Source organism: Ceratotherium simum, chromosome 7 (assembly GCF_057802395.1).
Source record: "Ceratotherium simum simum isolate JZ-2026a chromosome 7, ASM5780239v1, whole genome shotgun sequence".
Classification (NCBI taxonomy): Eukaryota; Metazoa; Chordata; class Mammalia; order Perissodactyla; family Rhinocerotidae; genus Ceratotherium; species Ceratotherium simum.
In genome coordinates, this window is record NC_141906.1 from 41,187,149 (window position 1) to 41,202,346 (window position 15,198).

Here is a 15,198-nt window from a genome sequence, read left to right on the forward strand (position 1 = left end):
CTTAAGAGAATTCCAAACTACCCACAGCCCTGCAAATATGTGGTGCTCTTTCACTCCTCTGTGCCTTTGTGGGTGCTGTTCCCTCCTCTTAAGAGTTCTCCCTCCTCCCCCATCCTTCAAAATCTATTTTAAATCTCTGTGAAGGTATCCTGGACTCCAGTCTGTGAAGTAAGTTGCTCCTACTGTTATCCAACAGTCTTAACTCATAACTCTATTATTTTCATAATCACTGGGGTCCTAGCTGGGTGAATGCCAGGTGCACCCAATTTGGGATCAGCATGGGAAGTGAGGAGGAAATTGATTAGGACAGCAGTGCTCAATTATGTGTGGGAAGTTAGGGGCCTTTATTGAGCATCTAATACTATTAACTGTTACAAAAAGAAGCTTTGTGAAACGTTTTCTTCTGATGCTGTTATGATTATATTCTGAGAGGCTCTTAATAGAAGCCAAATTGTGTGGGAAAAAATCTAGAGGAGGAGGGTGCTGAAATAGGAGGGTGAAGATAAAGAATTCTTAGTCTCAGAAGACTTTGCAAAGAACCAAGGTCTAAGTTTACCCACTCCCACGTCTTCACTTAGTTATCCTCCTGCAGTTCTTCAGATTTTGGCTTCCTCAGGAAAGTGACTCATGGTCTTTCTGATAAGAACAATCATAGCATCTTATACTTGTCATTTACAGCATTTTCCATAGTTTTATATCTATCTGTATATATGATTCTTTGATTGATGTCTGTTTCCACCACTAGGCTCTGAGAGTAGGAACTCTTATTTGGTTTTGCTCACCACTGTACCCTAGTTTCTAGTGTAGAGCCTGGCATATGACTGGATTTCAATATTTGTAGAATAAACAAATATTGTCGCATGAAAGGCAATAGGGTAAAAGGAGTTGGAACAGATTTAAAGACTGCTTAAAGTAACTTAGCAGTATTGCTAATGATCAACGACAGAGTCATACAGGTATGAGGACTTGGTGAGAGGGTGTGAGAGGATTTTTTCCTCCTGACACCACATACGTGATGTCTTTTCCAACACCACTTCCCCACTCTCTGACACCAACTGGGTGTCCAACAATTCAATTCAACCCTAACACTATCTACCTGGAGTTAGCATCAGATCCCACAAGTTAAAGGGCTTACTGTCAAAAGACTGCCCCCACTTTCAGACGCCAATTGCAAGTCCCAGGCCACTCGTGCTTCTGACCCACTGGATATAAACCAAAGATTACCATGACCCCTCCTCAGGCTTGATATTTTGTTAAAATGGCCCACAGAACTTAGGAAGGCACTTTACTTACATTTACTGGTTTATTATAAAGGATACAAGTGAACAGCCAGTTGAAGAAGTACATACTACAAGGTCCAGAAGGGTCCCAAGTGCTGAAGCTTCTGTCTCCGTGGAGTTGGGATGTGCCAACCTCCCTGCACCTCCATGTATTCACTACCCTGGAAGTTCTCTGGACCCCATCCTTTAGGGGTTTTTCTGGAGGTTTCATTATGTAGGCATGATTGATTAATCATTGGCCATTGGTGATTAAATTCAATCTCCAGCCCCTTTCCGCTCCCAGAAGTACCAAGCTTCTAATCAAGGCTTGGTCTTCCTGAAGCTATCTAGAGGTTTGCCAAGAGTAGCCTCATAAAAAGATGGTCCTATCATCCTTATCACTCAGGAAATTCCAAGAGTTTTAGGAGCTCTGTGCCAGGAACTGGAGACAAAAAACAAATATCTTTCTATGATACCACAGGGTTGGAATGAATTTAAGGGTGTATCCAGCTAATAAATAGTTTGTAATGATGATGCCAACAGTGTTGTTAACCAAGGTTTCAAAGGTAATATAAGTCATTAGGTTACACCTGCATTTCATCACAATTTATTTCCCACTAACTTCTTAAATAGGCAAATTAATGACATTAGCATGTCTTCACTGAATAATTACAGCACTCCCCTCCCCACTTCATCTAGCCCCAATACCATCTTACTCTGAGTCATTTATTTGATAATTAGATGTTACAGACACTCATGAGAATGTGCAGCTGAATTAAATACTCTGGCACTGAGATAGCTTTTCTAGGAAGAGAGAGGTGGATGTCTTTTAACAATCTTAGGCCCCACACAAGACTTATGAGTTTAGATCTGAACTTTCTTTACTTCTCCTCTTCTCCAACACTTAACCTATCAAAAAACACTTTCCAGTACAGACTATAAATAAGTTGATAATTTAAGGGAATAAGTCAGACCTTGTCCATCTATACACTGCTGCTCAAAATTGTTGCTGACAGAGTAACAGAAACCAAATCATATACAATCTAAAGATTGAGACATTCATTCATTCATTCCCTCAAGTATTTGTTGAATGCCTTCTGTACTCCTGACTCTAGGCACATAGGAGACTCTACGATAAAATGAAAAGAGGAGAACTATAGGATATGAAGTGAGCCCAACATACAGCCTGCTCTCAAGAAGCTCCCAATCTTGTGAGAACAAATGATTATAGAACAAATGATAGAATAAAATCTATAATTAAATAAGAAGATAAAAAATGCATTCTACCAAAGTATGGGAAAAAAGCAACCAAATCAGATTGGGAGATTAGGAAAGACTTCCCAGCAAGCTAAATTTTGAATGATGAGCTAAATAAAAAGGGTAAGGTAGGAAGGAGAGGGTATTTTAAGCAAAAGGAAACATATATATGAAAGAGTTCACAACTTAATCAGTAAACTATAAGCAATTCACTACAAGTCTTTACTTAAAAACATTCAATTTATGAACATTCATAAATTAAAAAGCTCTGTTCTGAAGCAAACTCTTTCAGATATGCCAGAAGGAGTTAGTGGTCAGGTGAGGTCATTTTAGTCCTAGTCACATGACTGATGGGTTATTCCTTAATCCATTTAATGATTCTATTGGGTTATTCTTAATCCATTTCATTAATTCCTTAATTTGCAGGGTGGCAAGCTCAAGTGCCTACTATGAGTGAAGCTGGCAGGGCAGGGACTGAGGTGAACTGGAGTGAGGTGTGAGGTGAACTAGGTGCCCATCTTTCCAATGGGGGAGCAGCCTTTGGCCCCAGCTGATTTTACCTTGCCAGAATGTAGCTTCAGTGCTGCCGTGCCTTTCCTCTCTCAAGGCAAACCAGAAACCTCCTTCAATTTTGAAATGTTGATAACTAGTTCAAAGTTTTTAAATGTCATGCAGGCCAAACAAAGAACTTATGCAGGCTGAGTCCAGTCTGCTGAACACCACTTTGTAACCCTTGATCTTTGTATGTTTGATGTGTTTGTTCTTATTTTCAATGTTTTACAAAAATTACAAATGTTATTAACCCTTCACGTTCAGTAAGAATGAATGCAGCTAGAGTATTAAGAGTGTTCATGGGAAGAGACATACAATTAGTACAGAAACAAAAATAGATGTATTAAAAAATTGAAATGATAAATGTATGTACGTATGGGATAAATTGTTCAGTAATAATGACAATTATGAAGAACAAAAATCCAATCATTCAATCATGCATATACCTATGCTATCATAATAATTCGCAAAAAGAATGAAAAGTGATCATCAGAATGAAATGTGCAGCTAGAGGAGGGAGGTCAACGTCAGATGCCTAAATAAAGTTAATTCTGGACAAAGACAAGCATTTGTTTGGGAACTTAAAGGCTGAACATGGTAAAAATGCTGCTGCTGGGACTTTTAACACAGCCACAGTTAAGTCTCACTGTTTAAAAACATGGAGTTTCCTACACTTGCAGCCATCACCAAGGAGGGGAATTACCCATCTCAACATATGTTCAACATAGTGGAAACTGGTTTATAGGAAAAGATAACTGATACATTGTATAGAAGGTAGGAGAAAAGAGCATGTCTGGTTTGTGTTTTTAAAGGCAAACTAATTGTTTTTTTAAAGCAATAATTGTAAATGTTTATTTTTATTTTTGTGTGTGTGTGTGAGGAAGATCAACCGTGAGCTAACATCTTACAATCCTCCTCTTTTTGCTGAGGAAGACTGGCCCTGGGCTAACATCCATGCCCATCTTCCTCCACTTTATATGAGACGCTGCCACAGCGTGGCTTGACAAGCGGTGCGCCGGTGCACGCCTGGGATCCGAACTGGCGATCCCCGGGCCGCCGCAGCGGAGCGCGAGCACTTAACTGCTTGCGCCACCGGGCTGGCCCCAATAGTTGTAAGTGTTTAAAAATTCAAATAGTATAAAAATATATACAGTAGCAAACAAGTCTCCCTTCCACCCTAGACCCCCAGTTCTCCTGCCTAGAGGTGACCCTATTAAGTTTCTTATATTTCCTTTCATACAAATAAGTGCATATCATATGCTATTTCTGCAACTTTTGTCCCACTTAATGTATTTTGGAGATTGTTCTATATTAATAATGGAGATACACCTTATTCATTTTAAAAGCTGTATATAAAGATATGCCATAACTTACATAATCAATACTCGATGGATTTATATCGTAGTCTTTTGCTATCAAAAACAATAAGTCTGTCTGGTTTGAAATCCTCAAGGAATCTATTTGGTGGAACTGCATCCTAGGCCTGCAAACTTAAACATCTCTTAGTCCTTTTTGTCTCGGAAACAAATGAACCTAAGCAGAGCCATTTGGAAATGAACTTGTTCACAAGTAGAAAAGAATCTGTGTCTGGAAAGAGGGTAAACATGGCAGAATGACCGGTGAGGAAACTAAATTCAAACTTAGCAAGATCATAAAGGGCCTTGTGATAACCCAAGAAATTTGACCTTATCCTGAAACATATGCAGAGCCACAACTTGTTTTAAGCATAATAACAATGACATGATTATATTTATGTTTTGGAAAACTTACTGTAACAACAATGAGGAGAATAGATTAGAGGGAAACTAGAAAAGAGGTAGGGAGACGGGAAGGAGAACTATTCAAGTAATCCAGGAAATAATTTATGAAGATTTCAACTAAGTGATGGCAGCGGGAAGGAAGAGGAGGAGATATGATATTAAAGAACTATTAAGGGGATCTTAACCCAAGTCTTCCTCAAATTCCACAGATCTTCATTTCACCATGCTGGCTCCAAATTTCTTATGATTCTTGGATATATAGACTAGCAAAACCAGGAAAGCAGAAGTAGGAAAGAGATGATACTAGTACAATATCAGCTCTCCTTAACACCCCTATTCCCATGCTTTTTACACAGTAGGAAATTAAGGCTCAGAGAAGTTTAAAAAACACCTTACCTTAAAATTCCAATCCTTACCAAAACTTATCTAAAACTTCAGTTCCCTCCTTTAGCATTCACAGGCAAAGAGACATTAATTCTTTGTTTGCATAATGATATGTGTGCTCAGAACTTTCATAATAAAGGCATCAGAAACTAAATAGTATCTTTTCTGCACTGTAATCATTAGAGAGAAAACTATGGGACTTCTTAAGGCCTTGCTTTACCCAATACAATATTCTTTATTTTATGCAAATGTACTGGCTGTGGGAGATATTCTATGGAGTTTTCACAAGCATGTCGTGAATGAATGTTAGAGATAAGTAAACCATCTTCTTATAAAGTAAAACATTATTATTATGGGCCTGCAAAAGCTTAGAAATATTTTCACTATAATCCATCTTGGGATAGTGAAACCTGTTTTACTGGAATTTGACCTGAAAAAATAGAAGTAGGTCATGAAGTTTCAACACAAATCTTATCAAAAGAGTACATTTCTCCTGCTGATATGAACAGTGACTTAAAAAAAATTCATATATATACTATAAAAGCAAGTTAGACAAAAATGTGTTGTAATTGGATAGACTCCAAATGCAGGTTTGAACATGATTATTTCAAGGTCTTTTTACTTATGCGGATTAGTGAGCCTGTGGAAGAAGTCTCTGCCCAGCAGTTCCAACCTCTAAAAGTGGTTTAAGTTGGTCTAATTCTGTTCTCACTATAGGTAAAATCTTTTAATCCTTGTGATAAATCTCCAGGAGCTTGCCTCCTTTAAATTCTAATATAAATTAGAGTAGTAAGCAGAGATAGCAGTGATTTCATCCATTCAGAAAACATTTATTGAATGTGAGACACTGTGAATATCAAGATGAATCAGAAACGGATTCTGCCCACAAATAATTTAGCTTGGAATAAGGCTGTGGCACAGCTAATTAGCGGGTTAAGGCTGACATCTCTATTAAGAACTTGAAGTACAGGTTTTTGTGTTATTGATCCATGTTTTTTTTTTTTTTTTTAAAGATTTTATTTATTTATTTTTTCCCCCCAAAGCCCCAGTAGATAGTTGTATGTCATAGCTGCACATCCTTCTAGTTGCTGTATGTGGGACACGGCCTCAGCATGGCCGGAGAAGCGGTGCGCGGGTGCGCGCCCGGGATCTGAACCCAGGCCGCCAGCAGCGGAGCGCGCGCACTTAACCGCTATGCCACGGGGCCGGCCCTGATCCATGTTGATCTTTGGGGTATGTACCAATAAACAGGCAGCATGTGGCAAAGTTGGCATTCTAGTATGAAACTTGAAAAGCTTGGTTGGTATTTTCTCATTGTTGCCTGGAGCCACTGCTCTTTCTCCTCCCAGTGGAAGGATCTTTCCCTGCAATTCTGGCAACACTTTCAGAATCTGGCCCCAAAGGGATTACAAATCTTCTAGTAATCAGATGGTAACCCAACGCTACTTAGAGTAGCAACTGGTACAACTTTGCCAGGGTGAAATGTAACTTTGAAGAGTGACTTGGCTTCCCTCCCCCTTCCCTCTCCTAAGGAAACAATCAGACCAGATATAAATATGTACGTATATATATATGAAAAGATCAGAAACAATTGAAAGGCTGAACAATTGGAGTGTGGTTAAATAAATTATGGATATCCTTATGATGTAGTACTGTGCAGTTATTAAAATGATATTTTAGGAAAATGAAAATATTCACCATGTGCTGTTGGAAAAGTTGCTTACAAAACTGTAACATGGTAGCAATGATATTTTCCAAATATGTGCATATTCATGTTTGTGTATGCACAGACAAAGACTAGAAGAATAGAAGACTCAAATATTAATATTGGTTATCTCTGGGTGGTAGGTTTGTAGAAGAGTTTTCTCCTTTGTGGTTTTCTTATATTTTCCAAATTTTCCAAAACGTACATGTGTTACTTTCGTTATTTGAAACAAATATATTTTTAAAAAGAAGGACCAAAAAGTGGTCTAGCTCTCTCATTTTATAGTTCCTTTTGACAAAGAAGTTTCACCAAATTCCCCAAGGGCTGGAACGGAAGGCTATTTTAGTGATGCCAACTGTGCCAGCTCAAAACATTACTCACAGAACCTGTATCTGGAGGGAAAAAAAAAACGAGTCACTTCCCATCCTGACTGGGGCACACTCACCAGGAGCTGCAGGGACTCTTCCTACATCTTTTTGTTGTTGTTTAAGAGTTTTTAATTATGGTATCCTTGGGGCCTCACAAGCAATGCCAAAGTCTTTGCCATTTCTTCCAGTATACTAGGTGGCTATGTGCAAATAGGATTATTAATGGCCTTCAACAGCCTCCCAGAGTTTCTGAGAGAGGCTGGCAAAATAGGCCCTGTTTGGAGGCAAAACAGCATATTAGTTAGGAACACAGACTCTGTAGTGAAACAGACCTTAGTTAGAATCCTAACACTGAAATTTACTAATTGTGTGACCTTGGGTACATCATCTCTGTGTCTCAATTTCCTCATCTGTCAATTAGATCATAATAATATCTACTTATAATGTTTCTATGATAATTAAAAATGATAATGCCTGTTAAGTACTTAGTGCAATATCTGGCACATAGTAGATAATCAATAAATGCAAGGTATTATATTACTATGCTAAATACAATAAAGAGATAAAAATAAGTGTTACGGGAGATTTAGAAAAGGCACAATTCCTCCTAGTTGAGAAGACTACAAAAGGCTTTGTAGAAGGAGAAAATTTAGATATTCTAAGATGAGCGTTAAAGGCATTTCAGGTGATGGCAACTTCAGAGCATAGAGGTGAGGGAGCTATAAAATATAGATGTTGAACAGTTTTCCAGGAGCATCACATATATGAAGAAGTCTTTAGGAGACAAGAATGCCAGGTAAAGAAGTTTAGACTTAGCTTATGGGATAAGAACATGTTTCATCTATTTGTTATAATTTTCATTCCCAAATAATTTTTGTAATATCACACATGAAGCTCTTTTTGCAATTCACCTGAGCATGTGTAGAAGTACCCCATCTGCCCATCTCATGACCCTCCACATTCTATAGTTAAAACCAAGTTTTAGCCATTGGTAAGTCAAAGAATCTCCTGGCCAAAGCATAGAGTGGTCTCCTAGGGCAGGGGAAGAAACTAGAAATAACAGAGTGAGGAAAGCATAATCCTTGCTTTTTATAGCTATATAGACACTTTAAGGCACCGGGGGATATGAAAAGAAGCAAAGTTATGCTTGGTCCCGGTAAGTAGGATCAGGAAACATAAAAACATATGCAGAAAAGAAAAAAGTTCAGGGCAAATAATACCTGATTTTAAGATTTGCTATAAAGCTACAGTAATCAAGACAATGCTGTATTGGTGAAAGGATAGAGATCTAGATTGATGAAATAGAATAGAGAGCCCAGAAATAGAACCACATATATGTGGTCAGTTGATTTTTGACAAAGGTGCCAAGCCATTCAACGGCAAAAGGAAAATCTTTCCAGCAAAACAGTGTCAGAACCATTGGATATACATATGGGAAAATAACTAAACCTCAATCTTTATCTCACATCATACATAAAGATTAACTCAAAATGTCACGTAGATTTAAATGTAATAGCTAAAACTATAAAACTTTTAGGAGAAAAATCTTTTTGACTTTGAAGTAGAATTTTTCAGACAGAACAGAAAAAATAATAAATCATTTAAAAATTGATAGTTTGAACTTCATAAAATTCAAAACTTTTGCTATTTAAAGACGTCATTAAGAAAGTGAAAAGACAGTCATAGACTAGAGAGAACATTTTACATACATCAGCCAAAGGACTCATATCCAGAACATATAAAGAACTCTTCCAACTCAATGAAAGAAAGGCAGGGCTGGCGCCATGGCTTAGTGGTTAAGTGCACGTGCTCCGCTGCTGGCGGCGTGGGTTCAGATCCCGGGCGCGCATAGATGCACCGCTTCTCCGGCCATGCTGAGGCCACATCCCACATACAGCAACTAGAAGGATGTGCAGCTATGACGTACAACTATCTACTGGGGCTTTGGGGGAAAAAATAAATAAATAAATAAAATTATAAAAAGAAAAAAAAAGAAAGGCAAACAATCCAGAAAAAAGAAAAACAAAAAAAGGACTGAAGACTTGGACAGACACTTCCTCAAAGATGTATAGATAATCAGTAGGTGTTCAACATCATTAGTCATCAGAGAAATGCACATTAAAACCATAGGATACCACTACATACCCACCAAAATGGCTAAAATTGAAGACTAACAATACCAAGTGCTGGGAAGGATGTAGAGCTAATGGAACTCGCGTACATTGCTGATGGTAATAACAATATGATACAACCACTTTGAAAATGATTTGATAGTTTCTTATAAAGTTAAACATACACTTGCCATATAATCCAGAATTCCACTCCTAGGCATTTGCCCAAAAGAAATTAAAATATATGTCCACACAAAGACTTATCCATGCATGTTCATAGCAGCTTTATTCACAATAGCCCCAACCTGTAGACACTCCAATTGTCCATCAACAGATAAATGGGTAAACAAATTATTATATATCCATACAATGAAATACTTACACAGCAATAAAAACGGGACAAACTACATATGCATGCAACAACACGGATGAATCTCAAGAAGTATGTATGCACAAAAAAGTACCCACCATGTGATTCCATTTATAAAAACTTCTAGAAAATGCAAACTAATCTACAGTGACAGGAAGCAAATCAGTGGTTGGCTGGGGTGGAGGTAGAGGAGGAAGATGACTGCAAAGGGGCACTAGGGAACTTTTGGGATGATGGAAATGTTCTGTATCTTGGTGGCAGGGGGTACACTGGTATCAAAACTCATTGGACTGTATACTTTAAATGAATGCAGTTTATTGTATATAAATTATACCTCAGTGAAGTATAAGAGATACTATGCACGCCAAGTGCAATGCTAAGGACTTGTGGAAATACAGATGATAAAATATTACTGTTCCCTAGGATTCACAAGTGAAAATGACACTGTGCAAAGTTTTCAGTAAAGATAGAAGTTTGTTTTCTTTATGCTGCCCCCTCCTAATTTACCTATCCAACAAATATTTATTGAACTTCTATTACATGCCAGGCATTTGGTTCAATATTAGGAATAGAAAGACAGGCAAACAACCTTCACCAAGTCCCTGACCTCACAGAGCCTACAGTTTAGTGGGGGGGGATGGCAATGCCAACTACAATCTACGGTGATGACTTGTGCGATCAGGAGAACATAGCACGTCGATGAAGTGTATTTGTGTGGTTGGCGACAGGTTCCTGGAGCAAGCAACATCTAAGCTCATGTCTAAAGAGTGAGTTTTAGTTAACCAAAACAAATCTAATTGTTACCCAGAAGTGTTCCCTTTCAGTATGGACAGTGACATCCAATATGTTCATATATACTGTTTTGGATTAATACTTCCCCAACTAATCAATTTTTCAAAATAAGGGGTAATTTATCCACACTTTTAGTTTAATGCCAAAAATGCATATGTGTGTTACCAAAGCCCTGGTAGTTTTATCACTGAAATCCTTACCCAACTTTGTACATTATAGCTTGTGATACTATCCAGAGTTTACAATTTAAACCTTATTTTAGGTAGCAATTATAGATTCACACATTATTTCCTGCAAAATAATCTGATACAATTAATTACACTGTCAAATCAGGAAAAAAAAACAGAAAAAGTAATGGTCTACATGTAAGATATGGTAAAAATAATCTTATTAAATCTATTTCCTCCTCAAAATGAAGAATGCTACCCCCACCCCAGGGTGTTTGGAAATCTGCAAGATGGTTTTCTGGTTGTCACGATGATTGGGAGAGCTGTTTGCATTCAGACGTTAGAGCCAGGGATGCTAAATGCCCTGCAGTGCTCAGGACAATCCCCTACCTACAGAAATTACTCTTCCCCCTATGCTAATAGCATCCCCATTGAGAAATATCATTAGAAGGTCTCCAATGGTCTTTCCAGCTCTAAAAGTTTGTTAGTGAATTTTATTCATTCATTAGAACTGGCATTGCTTTAGTATTCTAAATCTCAAATTCAACAAGCAGAAAATATCAGCCACCTAGGCATCTGTGATGATTAATTTTATGTGTCAATTTGGCTGGGCCACAGTGCCCAGATATACGGTCAAACATTATTTTGGATGTTTATGTGAAGGTGTTTCAGATGAGATTAACATCTAAATCAGTGGACTTAGAGTAAAGCAGACTGCTCCTCATAATGTGGGTGGGCCTCATCCAATCAGTTGAAGGCCTGAATAGAACAAAAGATTGACCTCCCCCAAGTGAAATGGAATTCTGCTAGCAGATGGTCTTTGGACTTGACCTGCAGACTTTGAATTTTCCAGCCTCCATAATTGAGTCAACTGATTCCTTAAATTAAATCTCTCTGTCTATATATACATATCCTATTGGTTCTGTTTCTCTAGAGAACCCTGACTAATATAGCATCCTTATTCTTGAGCATAAGATTAGAAAATGTGGTTTGGAGAAATGAAGTTAATGCAAATTATCACATTTACCCTGGATATGGATAGCCATGGTCTCATTAAGTGCACACCTCAAATCTTAAACGTGTCAAGTGTTTGAGTTTTAGAATGCCCCTGAGCGTTTTGCTGAGCATGTTTTCCTCTGCACTTTTAAACTCATGTGCATCATGAGAAGTGTAATCCATGTTTCTGATTCTTTTACACTTAATTCATCAAAATCTCTTTTCACAGCTGTCCCTCTTAGCCTTCTGAATGGTTGAACTGGCTCTGTCGAGTCTTTGAACTAAGTCTAAGAACCAGAAGTCACTTTATGCTCTCTCAAAGAGATGAAATAAAGTAAGAACCAAAGTTGGAGTAAATTCAAAACGTATAATTTCTAATTTAGTTCCCTACCCCCTTTTTTAAAGCACATTTATTTTTACCTATCACATCTTCATTTGGGAAAAACTGCCTTGTACCTTAAACCTGTTCAAGGTTCTCTCTCAGACATGTGTTTAAATATATACATATCTTCGAACCCAAAGCAGCAAGTAATTTTTGTATAAAGTATATTTGCATTAAGCATATTTCTTTTCTTGCCTTGGTTATATGCACTGATGGTGAACTAGTGTCAAGTTCAGTGAATCCAAATGCAACCTGTTTTAGAGGTTGTTTTTTGTTTTTAGCTTCCCTTTAAGTGCCTCACGTTGTTTCGCAAAGTCCATGTAATTTAATCTATGTAATTACCCTTTCAGCACAAAAACTTCCCTGATGTTGCCTTATGCCAACAAAAACAGCACTAGCCGATCCAACAGACGAATACTCCTGAGACATCAAACAATAACAAACCAGTATGAACACAGGGAAAAAGGAAAACCAAATATTGACAAAGAAATTAGAAATGCAGTTTTGCACTTCTAAGGGGCTAACCTCATATTTCTAAGGTAAACCTCGGATCTCAGGACTTTTGGGGCACTGACTTCAACTTAGAAAGAGTAGTGAATTTCTTAAGGCTTGATTAACAATCTTTCAGACCATTTAAAGATTACAAATGTTAAAAAAAAAAAAAAACCTCTTGTTTCTCTGGCTTTGATAGCTAAAGCTTTATTTCAAAATTGCACATTTATCTATAATATTCCAGACTCTAAGATAATGACAGTTAATTAACCAGGCAATAATTATAGTCTATTTTTCAGAAAATTAAGCACACAATATGAACCATGCACCAGACAAAACTTGGCTTTTGAACATCAATGTACTTAATGCTTAAAATCAAAATTAGATACAGAAGTGTTCTTTTCAGGGAATGAATGAGAATTGGCTACTTAAATTCATTTATCTGATTGCTTTTTAAATTAAAATAATCTTTTTTCTCAACCTCAAAGTAATACATGCTTATTACCAAAAATGCAGAGAAGCAGAAAGAAAGAAATAAAGAGTATTCTCAGGTCCACCCACCCAGAGATAAACATGTTGACAACTTAGTGAGAAACCATATGGCGCAGAGATGAAGAACTTAGTTCCCAGAGTTAGGCTATGTGTATTCAAATCTAGCTCCACCACTTACCACCTCTGCGACTCAGAGCTAGCAATTTAATTTCTCTGTCTCATCTTCCTCATCTGTAAAATAGAGATGTAAGGATATTGTGAAGATGAAATGAGATAAATGGTGTAATGTGCCTGGCATGTAGCAAGCCTTCGACAAATGTTAACTCTTAGTTCAACTTTCTAGATCATTTTTGTCTTAGTGTTTTCAAATAGGGACATCACTGGGTTTGATTTACATTTGAAAAGAGAGTCTCAGAAGATAGTCACTTATAATCAAAGTCTATTTCTTTTCATACTTTTTTTTAATTGTATAAGGGGAAAATTGTAGATAAAATCTTATTAACATCAAGCCTGTGATTTTAGAGCAAGAGCAAAGTTTTATTTCAAAAATCAAAATAAATTTATCATTCAACAATTTTTCATGCCATGATAAATGTTTCAAGCTCTTCCACACTTATTGTCTCATTTAATGCTCATACAAACCTCTTTTAAAAGAACAAGACACTAGAATTATTTCCATTTTTTGAGCTAACTCTTCCCTTAGATTAATGATAGACTATTGTCTTTTGCATTTGCCCTTGAAGACTGTATTTAGATTTGGGGAGAAGTAAAATTACATGTCTATCTGCACAACACTAAAAGTTAAAAATTCCACCTGCTTCCCCTCCTATTTTCCCTATCTTATTTAGAGATATCACCATGCAGGAAGTCAGCCAAACTATAAACCTGAGATATCCTGTGCCCTTCTCTTTTCACCCCTCGCATTCCATGAATTACTGAGTCCTGTGTTATGTTTCTTAAACATCTCTGGAAACAACCCCTTACTTTCCATCTTCATTGGCACTGCCTTAGTTTGGGTCTGCAGTAGTTGCAGTGTTGCAGTAGCCTTGGAGCTCATCTCCCTGCCTCCAGTCTGAAGTCTGCCAAAGGGAAAACTCCTCTTTGGCCACCCATTACTTCAGACCAATGGCATAAGGCTTTTTATGATCTGGCCCCTTCCAAACTAACAAGACACCTATTTACAAACTGTATGCCCACATATTAAAATTATGCTGTGGAATATACCTCTCCAGTGGCTAAAATACAAATGTCCACTCTTTAGGGTACTCCCTTCCTATTATCAAGGAAACCAGAGATTTGAACTAGCAATCATAAGGTAGTACTTGGTAAGCAAAGTCACTGCATAATCACAAGGGAGATTTCATTCAGGCTATAATTGATCCCAATACACTTTCCTTTATCCACTATGGAGTGTACTTTTCTAGTGTTTTGAATACATCATTTGCATCCACTGGATTGTCTTTGCCTCTCAGACTCTGTTAGGGAAACAGTGACAAAAATTTATTTCCCAAGCTAACTCCCACCTCTTCATGAAGCCTTCTAATATTTCCACCTAGTTAAAATTATTTACTCCCCTACCCGTCCGATCATATGACTGTATTCTGTATTGAATATTTCTACTATAGGACTCATTAGTATTTTTAGCACTAAAATGATTTATGAAGGTTGCTTTCTTCTAGAAGAAGAAAATCACCAAGTGTTAGTGATTAAAAGGACTAGCACTTGGGTCAACCAGATCTGGGTTTGAATTCTGATTCTCCCACTTACTCGTTGAGTGGTCTTTGTCTAGTCCTTTAACCTCTCCGAGCTACAGATCCTTCATCCATAACATATTGATAATACGGTACTAGCTTCACAGAGTCATTGAGAGGATTAAATGACAAGCTGCATGGAAAGCACTTTGCACAGTACTGGACACATGGAAAACACTCAATAAAGTAGATCTTACTGATCATCTTTGCGTTCAGTGTGGCGGTGAGGAATCCTGTGTCTAGGATGGGATCTGTTATACAGCCTTGCTTTTATATCTTGGTAGTGTATCTACTTGGAAAGCAAGAGCACTTTCTCTTAAAATATTTTGTCCATTATTTAGTGAACTGACTTTCTTAGAC